Source organism: Anser cygnoides, chromosome 4 (assembly GCF_040182565.1).
Source record: "Anser cygnoides isolate HZ-2024a breed goose chromosome 4, Taihu_goose_T2T_genome, whole genome shotgun sequence".
Taxonomy (NCBI): domain Eukaryota; kingdom Metazoa; phylum Chordata; class Aves; order Anseriformes; family Anatidae; genus Anser; species Anser cygnoides.
Genome location: NC_089876.1, coordinates 35,977,617 through 36,004,201, shown reverse-complemented (window position 1 = coordinate 36,004,201; position 26,585 = coordinate 35,977,617). Strand labels below are relative to the sequence as shown.

At 37.6% G+C, this 26,585-nt stretch overlaps 1 long non-coding RNA gene across 1 annotated transcript in view; it reads left to right on the top strand.

Moving 5' to 3' along the window:
• The window catches only part of LOC106042461 (uncharacterized), a 149,372-nt gene that overhangs the window by 89,776 nt on the left and 33,011 nt on the right, over positions 1 to 26,585 (top strand). Inside the window, exons 12-13 of the long non-coding RNA XR_010831096.1 lie at positions 15,528 to 15,612; positions 16,868 to 17,671. This is a non-coding gene — a long non-coding RNA (uncharacterized lncRNA). The remainder of the gene's footprint in view (positions 1 to 15,527; positions 15,613 to 16,867; positions 17,672 to 26,585) is intronic.

The window sequence follows — 26,585 nt, the reverse complement described above, 5'->3', positions numbered from 1 at the left end:
TTGTTTGAAAGCAACTCAGCTCTTGCAGCGTCACAGAGTTTTGCCTATGCTGTATAAACAAGGGCATGCCTGTGTTATACATCTGAAAGTAGTCATACAGCAAGGGACATGCCTGTCACTTCTTTGGATTAGCTGCTTTAACTCCTCTTTGAGATACGTGCTTTGTTAAAGCTGTAGAAATAGTGATCTTACTGTAGCATTACAGACATTTCACTGAAAAGCAAAACTGTGGGACATCCATTTTTACATATATTCTATGCTATTTTTGGGTAAATTGTGCAAATGAATTCCACCATTAATGGTGTGTAACCTCATTAATAATTTAGGCCAGAAGCATCTTAAATTGTGCTTGCATTCTTCAGGATAATTTAAAGCACTCATACAAGTTGTTACTGTTTGAATATGTCCCTGAAGTATACAATAAATACATTAACAGATTTTGGTCTCAGAGAATTTAAATGAGAGGAGCATGGGGGGTTATGGGGAAAAACAACAACAACTATACCATGAAGTGATAATGAAATGTAGACTAGCCAATGTACTGATATTTCCTTTAGGAGATGCAGGGAAGTGGGTTTTGGCTCTTGTGTTTTTTAAAGCCTTACTTCTAATCTGTCTCTCTCTCTCTTTCTCTCTCTCTTATTTATTTATTTATTTTACTGCAATGAAATATTCCAGTGTTCTTTCTACCCACTGCCCCTCAGGGATTTTTTTTTCCTATTAGTATATGTTATATAAAGGAAAGACAACTCTCTTGTTCTATAGATGAAATCTGAAATGGCAAAAGATGTGTTGATTTTCTTCTACAAACAGAGAAGACATCTGGAAGACAGATTTTAAATAATATTAATTACATCCCTTAATTTTCCTTTTTATATGAGTAATTGGACATTTATATGAATATATATATACACTGTCACTAGAACTAACAGTGCATTGGGTAAACTTCTAGTTTTTATCAGTTTCTTTCTAGCATTTATATCCGAAATTGTTACTCATAATTTCCAAACCATTTCTTTTCTGAAAAGAAGGTTACATGTGTTTTCCTTAGTTTATATTTAAACTATGTGTGGTGAGACAAAACAGACAGCAGAGGAGTAACAGAATTATTTTTCCACTGGTCAAGAGCCTGATTTAATCTCTAAACTCTATTGATTAGGAAAAGTTATGGAATAAATCCCAAATTATGGACTAATGAAATGTGCAAATGGATTCTGGATGAATTTAGGGACCTTGTGTCAGTATAAGATAAATGAAGAGGATCTTTAGGAAATGCCTGAAAGTGATTTGGTTTTGGTCCCTAAAATCAAGGCTAGGAAAATAATTTGGTTAGAGTTGCACTTTTCCCAGTTCTATTTAACAGTTTTTATTAAGACTTGAAAGAATTCTTGGACTGACACACTGCACTAAAAATTCTTTCATAAAAAATGTTTTGTTTTGTTTTGTTGTTCTCCAAAAGGGTGTGATTTTTTTCAAGTCACAAAAAAAGGACTTGTCTTTCCAAATTAAAGCTCCAAGACCCCAAAACATTTGAGCACTTCCATTTCTGTAGGCGTGGAGGAATTCTACTCCATACACAGAAATACATAAGCACGTGCTTAACTTTTAGCAGGTATTAAGTCCCATTCATTACATTAAGACTTAAGCATATACTTGCATCTTTGGGAGTGGGGGCCTGCATCATGTTAACTTCCAAGCTGAAAGTTTCATAAGGTGTTGAAGGTGGCCCAGCAGTCACTGACCAACAGTACTAAATGCTTCCAATGCAGCAAGCCAGATAAAGACCTGTTTTAATGGGATTCTGAATTACAATAAGTAAATTATAATAAACCCTGTTGACAGAAGCCTCTGGGCTAGGTCCAGGCCTGAAGCCAGACTGAAATTTCTCATATAGCAGGTAATCAGTAAGATGAGAAACCAGCTGCAAGGGAAGGGCCTCTTTTATGAAACAAGAAGGTGTTCTGGGAGCCAAGCCTTATCCTGGTAACCTTTCTCAGTAACACGGGGACAATCATTGTTCTTCATTATCTGGACTTCAAAGGACTTCAGTTAATTAGGGAGAAACTGATTACAGTATTGTAGCATGTCACTCTGTTGGTCATATGTGTGATGAATGGATCATTAGGTTTACTTGCTACCATTCTAAGTATTTCAGCGTAAGCAAAGCCTGTATGTAATTTCAAATGAAGGGCAATTGGTTATAGTGGAACAAGGATTACTAGACTAACATTATCTCTTTTGTAGCGTTTAAAATGAGCAATGTGATGACATTTTAAAACCATCTGGGACTTTTTTTTCCCTGAGAGACTCTAAATACCTATTTTACTTAACAACAATGAAGCTGGTGTTTCCTTGTTCTTTGTGATAATATTTTTAAAGAAGATGTCTCCAGGGTTTGACACATGGCACAACATACACAGACACCAGATTGACTGATACACACAGGTGATCATATCCGTCAGTCAGCCATTCGCCCTTTCTTTACATGGAGAACTTTCCAAAGTAATACTAGATGTGTCTGAACAGTCTAAAAGGGTTTAGAACAGCTTCAATGTAACTTGAGTTGATTTTGTAAAATACATGAGGATTTGTGTATATATCCAGACCAATGTGATGTGGTGAATATTTCTGATGACGTTAAGAAACAAATAAGTGTTAGGACAGTTTTCCATTTTTCTGGAGCTAATTCCTTGTGACAAATGACAGTCAATTTCTCTCTGAGATCTGGAAAGTGGAGCTCATTGTCTCTCTTTGCAGAAGGTGGCATTCCTGAATTCGTGTTCCTCCTCTAACATCTGCAGCAGCCAGTCTCAACGGTGGGATTGAAATCAGTTACTGTCTTCCTGAAAGACAATAGGTTTTTAATAGGAAATTGTTCATGTGGGAAAACAGCAGGAACCATATCAAATCAGGGAAACAGCTAATTCAGGGCATCATATCATGGGGTATGTAGGCAGTGGTAAAAGGAGCTGACTGAGGGAACAGCAAGGTCTGGTGGGATCTGTGATGTCTCTGATGGTAGCCTGCCAGACAGGCACAGTGAATGCACCCATGCAGCTCTAGAGGTAGCCTGGGAGCCTGCAAAGCAGAGCCCCAGCATGGAGTGCCTGTAGTGCGGCACTTCAGAGGGGGAAAATGCAGACAGTGTTAGTGTCCCAAGCAGAGCTGCTCTCAGGCACAAAAATCCATCACAGCAAACCTGGCTGAAGGGTGAAAAGTTTTATGTATAACAGACACAATTCCCTCTCATTCCACAAAACTCACTTTTCAGAAGAAACCTGTTGTACATTTTTCTCCATTTCAACTCCCTTTGCTATTCTTCCCTTCCCTCATAGAATAATTGGGGATTACTACAGAACTGTTGAATTAGAAATCATTTCATTTACTTCACTTTTTAGGTTTAAAGTAATATAGCCTAAGTTAGTCAGTAAGGGAAATGTACGCCACTGGAGGGAAGTTCTTCTACCTTACCTGTATCTTTCTTGGTCCAGTCACTGAATCAAATGACAAGCACAGATAAAATTATGCCTAGTTTTTCAACATCTAAAATTTTCTGAGATGGTTCCAGCTCTTTACAGAACCTTTCCCAGTGCAGGGGAAGGTTGATCTTTGAGCTTTCAGATGTAGATTTTGCAGGTCTAACATTCTTGTGATGAAGATTTTTAGGACTGAATTTCCTAGCTTTTAGGAATCAGCAAATAATGGATAACAATGTTTGCTTAATAAACTAACAATTCTCCTTCCCCCTGAAAATTAACTAGAAATTCCCTTCTGTTTTGTAGATTGCTGTGTTTTTGTCTCCACAGTACATATGACATTTTTATAATAAAATAGTGTGGGGGAGAGGTTATGGTCCAAAAATGTGGACCCTTTTATACAGCACATCACTGATAGGAGATGGAAATTCTGATTTCCATTCTGGGTCTAGAGAGGAGCACAGAGACCTATATAGATGGCACATCAAACTAATTAGGCTAACATATCCTAAATCCTAACAAGGAGCATGGCATTCACTGGCTACATTAGGACCATGGGTTAAGCTTACAGTCCTACTAGTTTCTCCTGTGCAGCCTTTCAGCTGCTTCATTAATAAAATTGGATGGCTGCTATTCATAGCATAGAGGATAGCAGATTTAATTGAAATTGTTTCCTTTATAATGGGTGTGTGAGAGAAATTGAGTTTTTGACCAATTGAAACTGTCATTGAAAGTCTGCTTTGGTGAAACTTTAAAATCTTTGTGCTTGAGTGTCCCCTCCCACACCCTTTTTCCTGCTGTTTCTGACTTGACAGCCAGAATTTTCTGGAACATAATTTTATGTAACTACAGACAACAATGACAATGACTACTGCTAAATCATTGCCAGATCTTTTTTAAGAGCTTTTTCCATAGTACTGAAAGTGTAATTCATAGAAAAGAATGGATTACAGGTCATGGTCAGCTCCTGCTCCCAGTTTAATGCACTGTTCTGAGTGTGGGTAGTAGCACTTCCTGCTGTATTTCTTTGTAGAAAGTTGAATTTTTGTTCATGCAAATCACACAGGATGCCCAGTGTAGCCCAGGCACATTAGAGTTTATTTTGGCATGCTTGTGACTACTGGGAACTGCAGCTTGCTCTTAGCAAATTGTGAAAACGATGTAGTGGCTAGCCCCTAAGAAGCTCTACTGAATGTATGTCCTAAGCCTAAACTGATGTATTTGAATTTGGGTGGATTTTCATGCAGGCACTTGTGAGTGCATTACTCATCTTAATTTCTTCTTCATAGCATAGTAGTACAACATTTCTTCAAAAAGTAGTTGGGGCAGAAAGGAAGGATAACTCTGGACAAGATATTTCTCAGAATTTCACTCATATATCCAGAACATTTGAGCCTAAGCAAAACAACATGCATGGAACATATCAGGCTAAAATTTCCATTTTGAAAAACTCACAAGCAACTGAAAACAGAGAAGATAAAGAGTTCTTTGGCAGCCATAACTATAGATAGAGCTACCACTTAAAACACAAATGTTTCCAAACTGTAAGTGCTTATATCACAGAGATTACCATATCATCGCAGGCTGTCACTTGTCCTCTTATCAATGCAATGTGAAATCCCTGTGAACATAAATATAGATTAATCTTCAAGATACTTGACATACCAGCTCTGTAGTACTGTCAGAAAACACGTTCTGTGCAGCCACCATATGGCCTCACTGGGGCTTTCAAATAGCTATGGGGTCAATGTCCAACTCCTAGCCTTCTGCAGTCACAAAAATTTCAGCACTCTCTGAGCAATGGTTTTGTCTCCATTATATTTTGAATAACACCCTCTTGTGCAGGAAGCAATAATCCAAGAGTAATTTTCTACTACTATTACTAATGTTCTTACAGGAGCCCATACATGATAATTAGGCCTCACAAATATTTTTTAGGAGAGTGTATTTTTTCTAGCCTTTTTTTTTTTTTTTTGGTAACTCCTGAAAATGTTTTACTTAGAAGAGTTTAAAAAACAAATTATTTTGATTACTAATGTATGACCAAAAACATTCTGAGCATTAAACACCTCCTGTATGTGAAATCCCTAGAGTTTTGCTACAGTATGGCCCCAAATTTACAATGAAATTGCAGAGCTAGTAGAAAAATCGTAACTGTATAGAAGAAAGCTAATACAGTTCCTTACATGTCTGTTTAATAAAGAATTCTTCAGTTCTCAGTTAAGAAAAGAAAAAAAAAAGTAAAGGCTCATTAAACTTGGTACCATAATACATGCTACATTTATTGAAGAAAAACATGAAGTCAATACCCAAGACACTTAGCTGCAGTGTGTTCAGAAAGTAAAATAATTAAATTGATATTGTTTCCTCTTTTGACAGGGTCTCCCATGAGACTGAATATTACTTGGCTACACCAGTAATGGCTGTCTATCTACGCAAAGAACTGTTATGTTAAATTAAAACCTCTCTATATTTATCAGACAGCCAAAACTAATAAATAAAACTATGGCATTAAGAGTAAACTGCTACTAGACTATTACTTCCTGCATCAGAGTATTATTTATAATTCAATTTAGACGAAGTGCCTGCTCCTCAGGGAATGCTGAGACACAGTACTGACACACGCACTTCACTATTTGGACACAGGAATCAAATTGTTTTGCAGTCACTGTGGTTGGATAAAGATTCTACCAGAGAAACAACCACACCAAAATCTATTCAGATGTTTTAAGAAGTAGGTTATTGAAAGAAATTACTAAAGTGTTGTTTGTAACAGCTAACGCTAATTGGAAGGCAGTAATGCATATATAAAAGGAAGGAAAAGAAAGACAAAGATAAACACGAATTAAAAAAAAAATTGCCCTTATGATTTTATTTATTTATTTTGACAATAATTAAGAATTATTATTGTTATTGTTATTATTATTATTATTTGCAACTAGGGTTTTAGCTCTAGAAACTTGCTCTGTTCTTCAGTATAACAGTTTAGTCAGTGCACACCAGACTGGAATTTTGAATTTGTAAGAAATCCTTCAAATAGATGTACTTGTACTGTATGGAACCTGCATGTTAGGCCAATAGAAATACAAGGTTCAGTTCAAAATTCATGGAAGAGATTGCATGACAGGAATATTCTGAAAAGGAAGAGCAAAATTTGAATTTTCAATCACTTTAAACCATCAAATAGTGTATTTAGAAAAATCCTTTCTTTAAGTTAAGGGAACTTCTCTGAGAGGCTACCAGACATCCCAGTAACGCCTATATTTAATACACCCATGTGTAAGAAAGACAAGGAAAGAAAATCTGATACATCAGCCACTGCCAGCCAGTAATGACCAGTGGAATTCAGCTAACGTAGACAATTTAATTTTAATGCCTAGTGGGAATTTGATTAAAGCAATTAGGGAAAAATCTGTATGTAGTCCAAATCATGCATCTACTTCTTTTTATTTTCTTTAAGAGCCCTCAGCATTCTTGGCATCTGAAAATATATGTAGTAAGTCTCCTGAAAATTTTAGGCAGGGATCTAACTTTGTTCACATAATAGTGACATTGAAGTGAGTGGGGCTACTTGCAAAAGGGAAATTATATATGTGTTTAAGTGTTTGCAGGATCTCCTGCTAAGTACTTGGAACAGAAAGTTCTTCCATAGCCTGTGTAAACCCTAACTCTAAATACAGTCTTTCCAGCAAAGTGCCTAGGAAAATGATGACCAGCCCTGAGAGGCAGGGAAATTCAGGGGCACAGTTGCAGGCCCCAAGTTCAGGGTGAAGCAGATGAGGCTGAAATACTCCAGTCACCAGGAAAGTTCAGTGACCTCTTAGAAACAGACTGCTTAGAATGTCTGATTGTTATTATGATATAGGTGGAAATTAAGGAGAATAAACCTCTCGTAAACATATATGGAGCTGCAGCCATGGCTATGACATCACTGGTAGCCAATCGGGTAACTCACTCCATTTTGGTCCATCAGCTTCTACAGCCATTTAAAATTTTTTATTATTCTACCACATGAATCTGGACTGCAGCCACTCACCATAAGACAGACTGGACTAATAAATCTTTGGCACATGTAACCACCATGTTTAATATAAAACAACCCATACACTTTTTTTAATATGATTTATAAAACAGAACATGAAGCTACCTACATGATCTTTCCTAGCTACAGCAGATACTGTTATTTATCGCACGTTTAATTGCTAACAGCAATTCAGTCATGTTACTTGACCTTAAGGCCTTATGATTACCTGATCCAACATATTTCACATGATAAAAATGTCAAGCTCAGAGAAACCCACCAGTTTGACTTTCTGTGAAATCTAATTATAAACAGCCATGTTAAAAAAAAGGTTAACAGTTTAAATAGTCAAGGCAGTTATTCATTTTGTAAGTGTTTGTTTTGATTGAAATGATAACTGAGAGGGCACTGTGCAGCCTGGTATGCTATGAATGGTGTAGTTTCATCCTAGCCACCTTCATTTTGGCCTCTTGGCTTGAACTCAGGGAACTCGGCTGGGCCTCTAGGAACAGCTCTTCACAGTGCTGTGGGATGCGTATGTCTCTCTGTATTACCTCCATCTCCAGCCTGCATTGGTTTACAATGGGGAAGAAAAGACAGAATCTGTGAGAACACAGTCAACTCTTCCTTTAACTTTTAACATGTGGGCCCACACATCTAGATGCTTAAAAATGCGGTCAAATTGTTGAGTTTGAAGTTGGCACAAGCCATGTTATAACAGGCCTCGTTGATGGCTAGGTAAATTGACAATGTGAAATCCTGGACCGCTGCAGTTAGAGTTCTCATTGATATCCTAGGTTTAGGAACTTGTCCCAGACTGTCCAATTCAGAATGTTTTCCTGGGTCTTACACCTTTGTCTTGCTCCAGGCTGTGTTTCAATCAAGGTAGAAAGGCTCAGGAGCAGAGAGAATTCAAAGGAGCATACTTGTGAGAAACTCTCCTCCATTGCCAATAGCAATAATAATAACAGTGGTAACAATAATGATAATTTCTGTGTACAGTGGTGACTAAGAGTCTTAGCTGGAAATTTTGATGATACTGTGACTGTTCAAGGCAGATCTTGTACAAACAAAATGTAAAAAATGGTCTCCAAGAATTGTTGATTTAAGATATGTGGTATAGTGCCTTAGAATAAGGATGAGAAATGTATTTTTGTATATAGAATTTATTCCTTTTTATTAAAAAAGCTAACTGATAGTTGTATAATGTTAGAAAGATTTAATTTATTTTGATATATTAGTCACAATTTGACATATTAATTCTATAGTTATAACTCATTGCATATTTTTCTCAGGAGAGAAATTACGAGTAAATATATATTTTTATATATATTATAACATGTTGCACATGATGACTCTAAGTATGTTCTAACTACTAAATTCTGTAGTATACCAGATCTTCTTATTCCTTTTTTTATTTTTTATTTTTTTGTGGGATAGCCGGTGAACTGAGATGACCTCACACTACAGCTTTGCTTCTCTGGAAAAATGAAGCTGTCAACAACATAGGGAAAGACTTGTAACCACAGGAAACAAATGTTCACAGGAGCTGGACTAAGACTATGCCAGGCACAATAAGAATGACCAGCACACGTGCCCCACTAAGAAATGAATGCAAGAAGCCAATTATTCAACCTAGCTTTCCAATGATAGTCTTTTCAAACATTCAGCATCCTTAGGATACATATTTTTTCAGGATGTAACACTAGGAAAAGCTCAAAAATGTTTAGAGGTTAGAAAAAACTTATTAAAACTTATTGCAAGTTCACACATAATTTCCCTGGAAAATGGCTAGACTTTACAATGACAGTCTGGTACAATCCTGGATGAATAGAAAGTTACTTAAAAAAAAAAAAAAAAAAAGGGGGCAAATAATTTCTTCCCGTCTGTAGGAGTGACAGTGTTTTGAAACATTTCTAAATCCATATAAGATCTCGCAGGCCCAGGACTATCCATTCATGCTTATTATTCATGCTTGTTATTATTTTCTCTCCAGAAAATATCAATCAAACCACTGGGCAATATTGACTTAGTGTCATGTGTCATAAAAAATTCTATGTAATGGAGTATAAAAATAGAGAATAAGTCCCTGCACTTGGTGCTCTCCTGTACCTTAAAATTTTTAGTTTCTTGTGCAGCCGTGTCCCAAATCCCATAGTACCAATTACAGAAGTTTAAACTGTGATAAATATTTGATACTTCAATAGCTTTCAGTGACAAACACCATGCCTGTATATTTTATATCACATGCCAAATCTTCAGTAAAATTCACAGAAGCACTGGGCTGGGATGAAGATGGTCCCTCAAAACAAACAAACAAAAAAAACACAACAACAACACAAACTGAAATAAACCATCAGTTTAAAAGATGCTTTTCTGTTAACCAAACTGTCTCAGAAACAGCTACTCATGGTATTCAGAAAAGAGTGCTGTCATGGTCATTTTGTGCCTGATATTAGGAAGTGGAATGGGGATAAATCTTCCTTAGAGAACACCAATGCTTTTGCTTAAAATAATCTCAACAATGTGTCTGATTTGAGTCATTCCTTCTAGTGTAAAAGACAGATACATATGCAGCAAGATGTGTGTGGTATTTGGATGTTAGTCCTGGGTTGGCCTAACTCCTTTTCTCTGAGTCACATACCAAAATCTTCATGTGATCCCAAGCCACAGAAGATGCATACTGTCTACAGAGGGGCATGGCAGGTCCTGGAGTGATTCACAGACAGTAGCTAACTCCAGCTCCCAGAGGACTCATTCATTTATGGTGGAGCGGGTCTGGCTCATGCCAGCTGTGTTGCTGGGTCCCTGAGCAACCCATTGGTTTTGGCTTTTGCAGCTGCAGTTGGCTCATTCCCTTCCATGGCCAGACATTTGAATTCCTCATCCTTTTTTGCAAGCACAGTCTTCTGACTGCCTGTGTGATTCAGCTATCAACATGGGCCAGCACTTAACCATTTGTGCAGGGCCATGCTTTGGTGTGTAAGCAGTTAGTGAAGGGTGTAGGTTGCCCTGGTGCAACAGATCCCTGTATCTATCTGCAGCAAACAGAAGGTAATGGACTTCGATCTGCGAGGAAAAGCTAAGAAGAAAGTATTCCTTTCCTATAAATGAATAAATTGGGCTTTTTGTGAGAACAAAACTGGAATTGCACAGATCAATTTCTTAAGACCAAAGGAAGCCAACAGGAAACCCTGGGAAGCCATCTCTAGTGTGTGCAAAGCTGAACAAACTCCAGCAACTTGGAAATACTTGAAGGTGACTGGTACATAAATCTACAGTAAAGTAGACCTGGACAGGAGGAAAGAACGTTTAAGTAGAAAAAATCAGCTCTGACAGAAAACAGTGTAAAGGCATAACTTTCAAAAAAGTCATGTCCCAGTTTTTTGCTTTTATAGATTTTCATACGTATAAATATATTTCTTTCTCTCCATATATATGCATATATACATATACAATAATCTAAAGTACCTTTGAGGACTGAAAAATTGCTCAGCAGTGGTAGAACCAGACAGGCAGTCTCCAACTGTTGGCTCTACTTAAAATAAGAAAACTTCAAAAGCTATAGTGATGTGAAGCAGTACAAAATATCAACAGAAAAACAAATGTGGGTGAGTAGACATGATGTGTTTTCCAATTTGCTGGCCAAAAACATACCTGAAGACAGATCCCTTGTGAAAGGGTCCTTAAATGTTTTGCCTGTCTGCTTCTTTTGGGAGAAATGACACAGGGAGCCATGCTTTCTTCACACAAGTAAGGCCAAATGGAGCTTGAAACAGTTCATCTCATCTGCATCCTGACCTGCCTTTTTCCTGCCATCAGGCAGGAAAACAGAAGGGTGTGAGTGAGCTGGAGCCTTACATTTGGAGCTATTTGTGCACTGGGCAAGCATGGGACAAACGACTGCTTACATTTTAAAATCAGACACCATGTGGTACCAAAAAAAAAAAAAAAGTGGGGATAGGGATAGAGGAGGGGGAAGAATCCTTCCATTCAGACCTGTGTTGTAAGTACTTCAGTGTGGTTGAGCAATGCTTACAGAATTACAGAATAAAATAGTGAACTAAAGACAGAGACATTTAATAGCTGGGGAGAGGGTTTCAGTTTATAAGACTCCCTCTGATAATAATAACAAACGTAGGAAAGACAGAGGTTTTTTTGTTATTATTGTTATTTTTATTTTTTCTTTGACAGCAGCAGTTTCTGAGGCATCTTGTGCAAACCAGTAGCACAAGAGAATTTCAATTTCTCAGAATTCTCAAAAAGAGAATTGAAGACAGAGTGAATAAGTCACAGAGATGCACACCAGAAAAAGTGCTTCTAGCTAATGCAGACTTGGTCCAGTAATGAAATACTCTATCCCTAAAGGTGTTAAAATGCACAGAGAAACAAAAAGGAAATGTGATGCAAAAGTGAAAGGGAAAAGCTCTCCCGAACGTTAGTTAAATAATCAGAAGACTAAAAGTACTCCATTACCTGTTCCAGAAGCTTTCAGAATTACCAGAATGCAAACAGCTACTTTTAAGGACTAGAGTGAATTTAAAGCTATAAAAAATAAATTAAAAAAATAAAAAATGCACAGATTTAAGGCACCAAATCTCAGTATCACCTATCAATGTTTGAAGTACAGGCTTTTAATTTTAATGCCATTTTATGTCAAAGGGCTCCTGATGAGATGACGGATAGCAATGGCAGAGATTTGTAGAACTGTGATAGTGATAATACTTCCTCTGTAAGAACAAGGTGATACAGATTTCCAGTAAGGTTAATGTGGAGTAAATTGATGTGACATTTTAACATTCAGAGATTTTCACTTTACATGTCCTGTCTCATACCTAATCTCCTTTGAAAGATCTAATTGCAGAAAAAGGGGAATTAATGAAATAGTTTGGCTGTGAGTATGGTGGCAGTAGCAGAGGTGCAGCAAGCCTCTGACACATTTTACCACATAATGGCTTTCAAACTGTCAAATTTGTCATGATGTTACCATTAATTGGCACCTGAGCTAGTTGGGTTAAACTCAGTTATAACTGCTATGTCCACAGGTACTAGAATGATACCTTTACTTACAGCATAGTAATACAGTTGAGATGAGGACAAGCCATTTCTCTCTGCTGTGCATACGCACACAGGCAGAAATTGACATCTGTGCTCCCATGCATGTAAAATGTACATGGCACAGCTTCTTCACTGGATAACATTTTGTAAATAAGATTCCTGGCATTATACTAATTTTAAATGGATTTAAAAACCAACCCACCAAATGACCAAAAAACATCTGAAAAACAGATATCAGAATAGTGAATGAAGCTGATAGAAGCAGAGAATCTGCTAATCTGTGTTAACATGTTTATTACTTAGTTGTTGATTTTTGAGGAGGAGCAGGATAACCATTACAGACTACAGTAGAATTTTATTTAAAGACTTTTAAGTCAGACTTCTGGAAACTGAATGATATATAAAGCTGATGGTTGGAATTTTTCTCAACAATTTCTTGTAGTGTAACATTTGCTGCAATAAACTATGCCTTCAATTAGACCAGAGTAACTCCATTAACTTTAGTTATATCATGGTACTAACTGAGAGTATGTTTTGGTCCTCTGGGTAAAAACATACAATGAAAGCTCCACAGGGTAGAACAGGCAGAAGAAATTTGCCCTTTGGTTGGAGCTGTCAAAGAAATTATAGGTTGTTTTAGTTATTCTTTCTAAACTTAATGAATCTTATTAATGACATAGTTATAGTTCATAGTTTCCAGTCTGTGGTGGTGGTAGAACTAGTACTGTTTATGCTCTTATTCTTGCTATCTTGCAGGTGAACAGAGATCAACAATTAAAGCTCTTGGGCATTGACTTTTGCTCAGGAAACAGGGGAGCTGAAGCTGAGTAAACAAGATGAGTATATTTGCAGCAGCTGGCTGTGTGCTCTACAGAAATTGGCAATCATGTTTTGGGGCCAAGCTGAGGCAGAGGATGTGGAGGGCTTGGAATTGAGGACTGAGGAGTACTTTTTGCTTATTTGACATAATACCATAGCAACAAGCTATTATGTTGCAGAAGGTAAACCAAACAAAGAACTGTAGGCAGATCTCTGTGATAAAAATGAACTATTTTTTATCCCAACTATTGCAGTAAAAAGCAAAGAGTTGACAGTGTTAAGCACTATTGTTAGCCAACTCAACTCCTTTAAAAATATGACTGAGAAAAAATATGCTTAGATCATAAGAGTAAGAAAGAAGAATTTCTGTCTTGCATTTTCTCTTTCCAGAGAGAGATATCGGAGGGGACTTTACATGGTGTGCAGGGTCATTTTCTTATTTGCTTTTGGTTCTTCCTAAGATAAATGGGTTGGTTTGTCAGTGTCAGAATTCCACCATTCCACATCTGGTGGAATTCAAGGGCTTGAAATCAGTGAAAGATAAACGAGGGCATTGCAAGTTGAAGTTTGTACTGAAAGGCTGTTGGACAGTCAGGGAACATCAGCTAAAACACGCCATTAAACGTTTAGGCTATGTTAAACTCCAAGTGGCTATGCTCAGAGCCTGTGGTGTTTCTGCTGGTTTGGCACTTGAGTTTCATAATGCCTTTCATGGTAACCTGAATTCAGTCTCAGAGCAAGTGCCCCCAAACTGTAGCAGTTTTTGCATCAGAAATTTTCTCAAGGAAGGATCTTTGCATCGGGTCTGTTTTTTGACTCCTGACATGGTTAGCAGGGACAGGTCCACACAGTTCCTCTCATTGCTTAATCTGTGTGCTTTGCAATCAGATCCCACTGTCATACATTTACAAAGAAGCATGGTAAAGTATTCTCCTCTACCCAAATATGACAGCCTGTGTACGTTGGGAGCAAAAGGTTTTCTGTGTTGGGAGCTAACTCCTGTACTGGAAACTATTAAGTTTCTGTACTGGTGCAGTTTGTGTATGCCCATCACCGCTGAGTTTTGGGCTCTTGTCACATCAGTTCCAGGTTTAGCTAAAGCCCTGCTAAAATGAGCAGAAAAGTTCAGCTCCCAGTGCTATCCTGCTTTCAGTCTTTCCTGGCCTAGGCAGAAGTACTACACCGCTTGTACGTAAGACATGGTTACGGGGTTATCAGAAGGGTCAGCCTGGCTTATAAGCACATTTTAATCCGTGTCTAAGACATGAGAGGAAGCTGAAAATGATGAGGAGGCTGAAGAAAGTAATGTCAAAGTTAAAGAAACCCCCCACAAAACCATCTAAAACATGAATAGCTTGACTATATAGAAAACGTATGTGATATTCAAAGCAATAGGAAAAAAAGATTTATTTGGGAGTAGAACCTCCTCCTATAGGTTTAAATTATGGGACGGAAAGGAAACAAATGGAAAACAGAAAATTTAGATGAGAAAAAGAAACTTTTTCAAATCTGTGAGTATATGGAAACATTTTGGTTCTTATGTTTTAACAGAATAGGCCTGAAAAACTGCAATGAAAAAGACCATTTGTAAAATTTGAAGTGATCTGTGAAAATAACACTATGCTAAATAAACACCTAGGAAATCCGGGCTTTTTGTTGCCAGAATAGGACCCAAGATGTTTCTGTTTTCTTTCCATTTTTTTTTTTTTTTAATCTTAATGCGTAAAGAAGAGGTACAAAAGACATAATAGATATCATAGCCTACTTAGATAATATTGAATTACGCCCTGCAATACATTCTTACTATCTGAATAAGTAACTTGTCATTACCAGCTTCTCGAATTTTCATACAGTTTACGTAGCCTTAACTGGAATAGGAAATTCATTTACATTTATCATAACTTTGTATTAAAAGTCCCAACTGCTTCTTTAGGCCTTTTTTCTATTATTTTTACAAGCTACTTCTGCTTCTGAATTTTATATGACTGTCATTCCCATATTACTTTGAGACAATGGCAAATACCCATTAGTTTCAAAAGACCCTGTTTTATAAATGCTTAGCTTTCTTATGTTTTTGGTATCATACAATGAAATTGTGCTTCCTAATTCCACAGCTGGTCTCATTAGGAGTGTTGTTTGCATCCTTCCCTTAGACAGGAGACACAGCACTGCACCCTGTGGCTAGGACTGACACAGTGTAGCTGAAGAACCAGAGAACTGGAGAATCGTTCAAGAAAGGTAGGTAACTGAATGTAATATCTGTATTATTTTAAAGATGCTTTCTTGAGCTGGACACAGCCTTACAGAGCCAGGACAAGGAATATTTGACAGTAGAAATGACCCTGGAAGCATCATGTGGTCTTGTCATTTCTCCTGGGTTTATTGTCACTTTTGCTGATCTTCTTAAAGTCTCTTGCTGTTCTCTAGCCACTGTTAGTTAGCCTGCTTATCTGTAAGACTTTTGGGGAAGAGCATCGTAAATGTATACATAAAAACTAAACAAACAAAATCCACAAAACCAAACCCTTTTCTTCATAAAACAAATTTAAGAGTTGAATGTGATCCTTTCAAACAGTGTTAGAATTATTTTTTTTCTTCTAAATGTCTGAAAAATTTGGCTGTCTTGAAGTATATATTAACAGATAAACTCACATGAAAGTGAATGACTTTTTTCTGTGAAAAGTCTCTTTTATCCTCATGACATTTTGTCTAAGTTAATGGTATCCTTGTGATCTAATGGTGTGCATATTCTTCAACATGGGTGGGGAGTCAGCCAATTATTTAAATGGAACAGTTATTGAATTAGTAGGCTAAATGAAAACCAGATTATCATAATATATAAATTACATAACCGCATCAGAGTGTGTGACGCTAGATAGCTGTTTGGAGTTGCTATCAGGTTCTGAGACATTTTGTGTAAAACACTGATTTCTGCTTGGCTGCTTACCACAAAGCTTGCATAAAGGGCAAGGAGAGGAACACCAAGTATTCCTCCATTCAGAGCACTATGTTTCTAATTCTGTGGTCTTTTCTTGGATGTGACACCTAGAGTAGGGCAGATTACATTACTAGTTAATGATCTGCAGAATGATATGCAGTGCTCTTCTGGCCACTCTCCTTTCTGATGCTTAACATCAGTCTATCTAGAACTGGGACAAGAGTTTAACCTACTCTTTGCCATCCATCAAAACTCCATGAAGTGCATTCATTGAAGGGAGGAAGATTTGACAGGGGAAAAAAGGAAGTGGTAGTAATTGTAGACATGCCAGGTGCAAGCTGGCTGCCTGCATGCATGCAGCTCATGCTTAAGTGGGCATAAAAGCTTCTCTATGTGCATGTTGTGTGGTCAGACCCTCATCCCAATTATATGGCTTGGAATCAGAAATGTCTCAATTTTCTTCCCTGAATTTACTCCAGATTAATGTAAGTGTAACTGAGATAAAATAATTAATGGTAGACTGGCTGAATTTTTCTTTTTTTTTTGTTGTTACAGACAGAACCCTGTAGACAGAAGACAGATTGGCTCACAGTGAATAAATGAGTACATGTTAGTAACTCATGCTGGTTAATAGCAATGAAGGGGCTCAGTACTTATTAAACTAAACTGGTTCTTTGCTAACATAACTATTTAAAGGTGATGTGGCTGTACCTAGTAATATAGTTTGATTTCTCAGTGCCTCTGTCAAACTGCAGCTTGGAGCAATTTCTTCCCTCTAACAAAAACTTTATTGTTGCTTGGCTTATGTGTGTTTGCTGCCTTGCTGCTCACTGCTACTTGGCCTGCCACAGGTGGATGGTATTTACCAAACTGTTACAGCTCAAAGGCTCTATTTAGGTGGAGGGGCAAACATGGTCTGTGTTAAGCCATGAGATGAGGTTTGCTAATTACTTTTCCTTTGGGAATCATGTTGACAGGCAGATGGTGTGTGCTTGACTGTCACCCTGACATGGATCCTGGATTCAACCAAGCTGGGATACATCTGGCACTGGGAAACAATGAGTGATGCCAGGTCCTATACTCTAGGCACAGTCTTAGACCTTCAGATGCTAGCATCTGGATTGTGATACTGTTCTGGGTCTACAAGGACTGTTTGCCTTTGCCCTGCTTAGCACTTCTCTGTTAGTTCTCTGTCCTGGTCAACACTATAATTCTTTTGCCTTGCTGATTCAGACCACCTGATAAAGAGGAATTTTTTGACCACATCCTTGTCAGTGTAGGAGTGTCAGCTACTCTTCATGCATTCAATTTCATTTCTATGGATGCTATGGGCACCTACTACAAGGACTGCCGGATTTGGTGAGTAGCAATTTTACATGCAATTTATCCTTTGCAAACTTGCAAACATTCCCTTTCAGCCCTGTTCTCTCCAAAGTAAGGAGACAGTCTTTTTAGTCTCTCATAAGCCAACTCTTCCATAGGCTCCTTCACTTCAGTGTTTTTCTTTGTATGGTCTTGAACTCCACTATGTCCTTGAGATGCAGGTACTCAAAGCAGCTAAAGGGCATAGATATGCAATTGCAGTGATGTTTCTTGTTGTTGTATTTGGTAACATAAATTACCAAGTTACTGATACTTGGTAATAAAAATATCTTGTCTTTTTTGTTGTTATTCTGAGGCCAGAGTATTATAATTATGGTTTGTGATTTGACTAGAGAGATATCGGAATAAGTACAGATGGTATTTGGGATATGTCTTTCATTCCATGGAATTTGGTTTGATAATTTTGTGTAATAGCTGTGTATTTCACCACTTTTTTTTTTTTTTAATTTAATCTGAGCACTCATCAAGTATCTCATATTCAGTTATAGTGCACTGATAGCACTGTCTAGCAACTGCTTTTCTCATCTCATCCTCTTTCTCACATGTAACAATGTAATGATCTGTCTTAAATTTTATCATCTTTATTTCCTATGTTCTTCTCTCTTTACATTCTCATCTAGTGACTCCTATAAAGATTTGAGAGAAAGGAAAAGAGCTTGTTTGGAAATTCAGTGTCCTCGAAATGGTCAGAGTCCAGAGCCTATATACAGTTTTTCTCTGCTGTGTGTTGTTTGTCTGTTCATGACAATATTGTCCTTCCTTTAAGTATCTCTAAATGGGTCACTGCAGTGTGTTTCATACATCATATGCTAGGTTTTGTTTGTCTGCAGTACTAACTCATATCTTTTAAACAGAACTGGAAACTTCAGGTATATTTATTGCCATTATGTACACTGACTGATTTTTGCAAGTTTCTTTCATATTCTTCAACCCTGCAGCTTTGTACTGCTCTCTCTAAAGAGTGATGTGCTTGATTATTTAGTCAAATGAGGCATTTGTTTTACTATGATTTTTTTTGGACCAGAGGCAGCCTGAAGCAGCAATGCAAAACAGCTTGTTATAATTTGACTATTTTATCTCCCAAAGGAAGAAAGCATGATCCATCATTAAAAATAACAGTACTAGACTTCTTCCAAACCAAAATATAGCAGTATTTATGAATTAATGTTGGGAAAGGATAACAGAAGCAGTTTTTGCAGGAACACTGGTAGTGTCACAAGCAAAATTAGGTACCATGGTCATGAGATAGTTTAGAACCTGAATGTGTTTCAAAATGGTGTGAAGATACATTTAATGAAGCAGTTATTTAAACATGTTTAATGAATAGTTCACAGTGAACACAGCATTGCAAGAAAAGAGAAGACACATCAGTGCATTAAACTGTCTCAGGAGGTAGATATTAATAAAGAACCTTTAGCTAATGTACAGGAATAAAGGTCAAGGAACAAAGCCAAAGAAGACAGAAAAGGTAAAAGGAAGGAAGTCAGCTAAAACAAGGTAGAGTTTGACAGGACTAGAGGAACTGGTATTCAGAAGTAAAACTGGTAATCAGGGCCTAAAGGAGGACAGAAGGGAAACATTGAGAACATTTGTGAAATAGCAACAAAAGCTTGGACTGTTGTAGAAGGGTCAGAGAGAGCGATAAGTATTTAAAAGTGCCTGTATGAATGCAAGATGTGTGACGAAGAAAACAGAGAGACCAGAAACACACAGAATATTGGCATCATTAATCTAACTGGAACAGGGAGAGGAAGCAAAAGTCTGTTAGGGATAAATAGCATAAGATAATATATAGATCATGGAGAAGGGAACAGATGGGAGAGAAGTTTTGGAAATAAATAAAACTGAGAATTATGGGAGAAGACATATGTTGGTTAAAAAAAATTTGGGCGTGCTTAGAAACTCTGCTTAACCTCAGCTCCCACTGTCTGTGACAGTGGTTTTCCAGTTGTTGAAAGTGTTTCTGGTACATCTAAGTAGGACAGTTTGGAGAATGTTTTTCTTTGTAAAAGAAATACCTCAAAAGAACTACAGCCACCCTCATTGGTACAGTGCTATTTCTAATCTGGCAAACCCATCCTTGGCATCTGCTGAGCTGTCCTGAGTGTTGTTGCATCCCCACATTATCAGAGCAGCTTTATTAGAGGGCAGGTGAATGACTTATAAACAACAGACCACTGACTCTACTGGAGTTCCTGGTGAGATGCAGCACATGGAAATCCTGGGGCCATCATGACAGCTTAAACCCAGCTGAAGAGTTTCAGAAGAAAAGGGACACAAGGCTTTTTATGGTATTATGGTACATTTATGGTGTTTTTTCCATATCATGGTACCATACTTTCATTATACTATTTCAGAATAAAAGTAGTTTTTTTTTTCTTCTTAATTTGTTTTTAATCAAGTATTGAAGCAAACATTCAAAAGAGCATTGAAAATTGCTTCAAAAAACAAACAATAAACAAATCAATCTATGTGGAAATGCGGTCACATCTGTTTTGAAAAGGAAGTTTAAAACTGATTAAGCATACCTGAATGACTGCTTAGCTGCCCTGAATCCTCACCATTTTAATGTAAAGTAACTCAGTTTAAAAATCTTTCACTGAATCAGATATTTAAAGCATAAAGGAGTAGATGTCCCAGACAATATTAAAAGAGTTGGACCTGAAATCACCACTGAAAGATTTATTAGTTTGGGTGGAGCACAGCGTGAATGTATTTCTAGTCACAGTTAGGTATGAACTCTCCATCTGGTCCTTAGCCTGCCTCCCTGCTCCAGCTCTAACCCCCCTAATCCTGCCTCTTGCCCACAGCTTCAGACTTGGAGGAATTGCTCACTGCCTTCCAAGTGCATGGTGCAGCTGGGCTTGTCCCATTTGCGTAGGACTGGGCTGGCAACATTGCAGGTAGAAGACGTGATGCCAGCTGCTCTGGCAGAGCTGGTCCTCCATTCTTTTTGCTCCAGCCTTGCATGTGGTATGGCTCCATACCAGCTGCAGTCTGATATTTGCAGGCTGAAAGACCAGAGCTCGAGTGGAGGCTTCATGCCAGTAGATCAGCTCAGGTCCAGAAGCGGGAAGAGGCACATTGGTGAAGTACTGTGCTCTGAGGACTTTCCTGTGTAGGTCAGCACTGACTGATACAGACCGTCCCACACCTGGCCTCTGTTGCAGCCTTGTTTCAACTTCTTCCCTCCCAGTGTTGTAGTATTTGCACTTCTGCTATAGCTGGATTATTCCCCCTCAGTCGCTTCATTTGATTGAATAACTGAAATTTGACTTTGTGGTTTTTTCATTTTCCATGTCTGTGGATCTGTTGTCTTAGTTAGGCAGTGCAGTTTTGCTCTGTATATGCAGTTGCTAATGTTTCTACCAGGTCAGAGGTTAATGTAATGCTTGGTATTTGTGGTATTTTTCTCAGTATATTGGGGAACGAGTGTATGTAGCATGAATCTTTTAAAAAATTCAACATTCTCAGCATTGCCAAGGCTGCAATAATCATTGTAGTACTTACCACTTTTTATTTTTAGTAGCAAAATAGGCATAGTTGTGGTAGATGCTATGTCCTCTTGCCAAGATAGATGACAGTGTTCTCATCTCTCTCTCTCTCTCTGTCTTATTCTCCCTCTCTCCTTGCGAGGAACCATATTTAGCAAATTGTTTGAGCATTACAACTCAAATAAGGTTTTACCTTTTATAGCTTTTAGCTTGTCTAGTTAGGCATACTATTTTCTGGGGATTTCAGCTGCTAGAGAATGTCTAAGGCCCTGAACATAACAAAACAAAGACATTTTTTCTATATCTTGAGAATACTGAAACTCTCCAACAATCCTAAAATAATTGTTGCACCTCATATTTTCAAATAACTGGCAGGAATAGTAATCTTCTACAGCTTAGTACACTCTATTAAAAATGAGTAATATACATATTGATCATAATGCTTCTCTTAGCTGATGAGGCATCTCTTGGGGATGAAACCACAGTACCATATGGCTTTAATGTACTTGATATAGTTCTCTAAATAACCACTATAAATTATATTTCAGAATTATGCTGGACAGCAATTGAGCTTGTCTTCCAAACTGTCAATAATATATTTTGACTGTAGGTAAGAAGTTCTTTATGCACAAGATGCAGTATTTAAATAATTAACAATTAACCATTCCATTTTGTAAGTGTGGTTTGTGACACTTTGAATTACACTAATTTTAACTTCAACATCCAATGATAAAATGGGTGAGTAATGCACCCAGCTAATTGAAATTTATACAGGAAGCAGAATGCACAATTTCTCTAGCATTGTAGCTAAAGTAACACAATGCAGTTTCCTCAAAAAGAATGAGATCCAGCATGTTATTGCAATTTTAAATGTAAATTTTAAATGGAAACATTCGTTTGAATATGGAAGCAGTTTACTGCCCAGTTCTGGCAGAGGGTGATGCAATAAATAGTTGAATTTAAGTTTAGGGCAAAGTTAAAGGTATAGTTTGTTTTTCTGGGTTTATATTATGTATTTTTCCCTCAAATGTTTATTTGTCAACAAGTTAAGTCATTAACACAAATCAAATTGAATCCCAATCTGGAGCCAAATCTACCACATGAAATAAGCACTATTACCTGTTAAACAGTAACAGCAATATTATTGTTTATGACATTACCAACTGGCAGAAAACACGATGGCCTTTTAAAAATCTAAACAAGGAGAGAATAAGTCAGAGACCGAGCTATCAAGTTCATATTCATATCAGAATATGTATAATATCTGTACCCAAAAATCAGTTTCTGGCAAGACTGATTCAGCCTTTCCTCCTTCAAAAGGTAAGGAAAGTGGATAACATGAAAACAACTTATGTGCTTTGCCTCACATTTGAAAATGCCATGGCATTTTCTTATGGTAGACTTTCAGCATTTTGATGAACATACTCTTGGCCCAAATCACCTCTCCTCCCACCGTTTTAACAGTCCTGTTTGTTCTGCCTTTCAATATGGCTGGAGCTGGTATTGCATAGATGTTACATTCCAGGGCTGGCCTGATAACAACAATTCTAGGTAGGAGATAAAAGAAAATAAAGAAAAATGATGGGACATATGCAGAAATTTTGTTCCTTTCAGGAAAGTCATGGAGACCTTTGCAGTTTTTCAGGAGAAGTGAAAGAGGCATTGTTTTAGCATAATTAAAAAAAAAATAAAAGTTATTTGAACCTGTGTTTGCATCAGATTGCTATTGTGACATGCAGTCAGCTCTGCTCAGCTTTTCTTCTCAGACTTGCTCTTTTTTTTGTTGTTGTTGTTTAAATTACCAGTTGTGGGATCAGAGAGAGAAAGTGCAATTCTCAGTTATGTTTCAGACATTAAAAATGTTGTCAGACATCAGTTTTCCATAGGCTTAGCAGTCAACTGCGGCTGCAGTCAGAAGGCGTGCCTCAAAGATTCACTGAATTCACTCAAATAACAGGGTCTCCAAGGTTTTAATAAGTCAAAATGGAGATCTAATTGTACAGGTTAAAGGAGCAGGAAAAGATGCAGCCATGACATTTACTTTAGTCAATTTGCATTAATGCATGCTGCTATTTTCTTGACATGGGGCTTATCGGTATGTCTTGACAGGGATTTTTTATTTGGGGCTGAAGATGAGGGTGGGGAATGAGTCTTTGCCATAAATGTTTCAGCAGAAGATGACTGTGGGCTTTTCTCTCCCAGTAGGCCCCTCTTATGGAGCTTGAAAAGATGCAAGCAATGCTTCCAGCTGCAGGAATTAGAGGGTGAATGTCCTACTTCTGATTTTCAATTTTTTTTACAAATATTGTACACAAACCTTGCATAAGGACTCTGTATTACTGAAGAACTATAAAGTAATACCTGGACATCATTATCTCAGGCATGGTGGGAAGTTTGTCTTTTTCCCTTCTCGCTGCCACCCTGTTACATTTTTTTTTCCTTGCAGTGTACTCAGTACCATAGGGGTGAGGAGTAGAAGCCCTCTAATTGTATTGTCAGTGACTTCATTGTTTCTTTCTCAAGGCTACCATTTTCTGGAATATTGAGGCAGAGGGGTATTGATTGTCTGTTATTATTCCAGAATAAGTTTTAGAATAGCACTTTGAGGTGGAGAGGAAAACCTGATCCAGTGAGTCCAAGAAGCGAATAAAAGTTTCCCCACGACCAATACGTTTTGTACTCAACATGATGTAAAACAAACATGCATCTCTTCATTTTCTGGCTCTTGCTTATGGCAGTTATTTAAAATATTAGATAAAGCTTTAGACATCCATGTGTGTGTGTTGGGTGGTAGAATTACATTAGAACAGAAATACAATGCTAAAAATAAATTATCCTCATTCTACACATGGTCACAATCAGTATTCTCCAACTTTGCCCTCTCTAATGTTGCAGTACTTGTTGTAATATAGAATTTAAAGTTAGTTTATAGTGTGTAAATGTCATGCATTTGATGCTAGTTTTCTATGATCTGTGCTAGCTACCCTTGTGGATAGTTTACTGCATCTCTCTCCTGATATATCAGATTGTGGAAGATCTGAGGCATTCAAGACTTGCTTGGCAAACCTTTGGAAAATTACAAGTTTTAGTAGTTTAATGGTGCACAGACCTGTGTCTCTTCACCAAAAAAAACAATATTTTACAACATCCAGCATTCATGAGATCGCGCATACTTTCCCCAAAGCTGATGAATTATAGGTTACCTCTTTGAGTTGGAGATCAGAAGTGAAAAACAGAACCATATCCAAATGGCAGAAAAGGTAAGAAGTAGTAAACATTGGCAGTCATTGCTTTTTCATAGGCGTAACAGTCAACTGTGTCTGCTGTCAAGAAGGTGTGCCTTGAAGATTCATTGAGCTGACTCAAATAACCCTCCAAGGTCTCAGCAATTTGAAATTGAGATCTAGTTACATAGATGTAAGGAAGGGGAGAAACAGCTATGACATTCACTTTAGTCAATTCAGGCTAAACCATGCTTTTGTTGCTGCTGCATGTACTGTTGGTGGGCCTAACAACTTCTATTCTCTGCCCTGCACTGTCAAAATCTTATTTTCACTCATTTCCATTCATTTTCTTTGCTAGGCTATTTGACCAGTAGGGCTATCAGAATCCCAGTCTTCCAAAACTCTGTGTACTTGCCAGTGCTGTTTGTAGCATGCTTAGCTGTCCTCGTTTCCCATTATCCCCAGTCCTTCTGGCCTGCATTTGTTCAGTTTTCTTTCCTTGGCAGCCAGGGCAGGGAGGTCAGGGAGATGATGCACTGTAAGTTTTCCCTTAGTAAAAAGTCGGGAAATGCTTCTGGCTAGATATTAATCATCAAACACTAGTCATAGCTGAAGAAAGCATTCTTTTTTTCACTCAACATGATCCTAAAAAGTTCCTTTTGTCCCACACTAACAGCAGCCTGAAGAACTATTAAGCAGCAGATGCATGCAAACAAGCACAAAACCAATTTGAATGATCCCATCTCACAGATTCCTGTTGTGCTGTGGCTTCTCCAAGTCTGTGTGTTGAGCTTACAACACAGACCATCTCTGTGCTTTTGCAGTGAGGAGCACACTTCTAGGACCAACAAATAATCCACATACTGAACTTATATAAAAGACAAATGTATGGATTATCATTCATCTCAATAGTATTTGGTATGCAAATACAAATTCTCGTCCACTTTTTTCTCTTCATATATCTCCCCTTTTTTTGCCTGAGGTATTGTACTGTTCATCTCCTCATTCCTCATGTATGCAGGAACATCTAGTAATCTAATAAAATCTACTTGTAATGAACATTAAACTTTACAACGGATACATGAATATGCTTACTTAACACCCATGCCATAGGAGACAATTACCTGCAGTTTCCAGAAGTGTCAAAAAGCTTAAAAAGCTTATTTGCTGTTCTTGACCTTATGCCCACACTACAAAGTTTCAGCTTTTTTTTTTTTGATAACTGTTTTAGCTATGTTTTCTTTGTCTCCCTTTCCTTAATTTATTTGTATGTTTCATGAGTTCATGCCAGCGAACATTCTCATCTGTTGTTATGGCATTAACAACAATTACGATTACACTGAATCAGGCCATGAATACATAAAAAAAAATTAAAGTGTGAACAAAATGGGTCAAAGCCTGAAGAGTGTTTGTACAGAATTTCTCCAAAACAAACAAAGGGCAAAAATTCAACCCTGGTTATTCTTTTTTTCACAACGCGTATCAAATACAAACAGTGTGGTTTTTGCCTGTAAGTTACATTGAGGCCCTGGGCAACCTGATTGAACATTCACATCAGCTCTACTTTGAGCAGGTCGTTGAACTACATGAATTCCTAAAGTCTGAGTCCAAGAATCATGAGTTATTCAGTTAGCTTAAACCAGAACAAGATGGAGATGACCAAATAGATTTGACACTATTTGTAAGAAATATTTTTTTTTTAAAGGAATAACATGAAGGTCAAAATAAAAGGAATTGCAAGTAGTGATTTCCACATGATATCCTATAATAGTGTCTTTATTCAACACTAGAATATGAATGAAATCACCTCTTGGGTAGAACTTTGCAACTGCTTACACTAACAGTCTATGAAAGTTGATTGGGAAGAAGTGAAAGAAAACACTGTTTCCGCTTCAGACTGCCAGAAAGTTTGTTGTGTGTCTCTGTGTTCTAATTACCTAGTATGAAATTTGGCTACATGAACATCATTACTTTTCCATAAACTGCTGTAGGGTTTTTAATGACCACTAGGAGCTAGGATTCAAAGATCTGAGTTTCTTCTATAGTTTCAGTCCTGTGCTGTTGGCATCTTGCAAGAGCCTCAGTTCAGCAGTAACTCAGACAGACAAGGGCTACCAGTACTATTTCCTTCAGTGCATGCACTCAGTTTTCCTTGGAGGATCTCCTATTTAA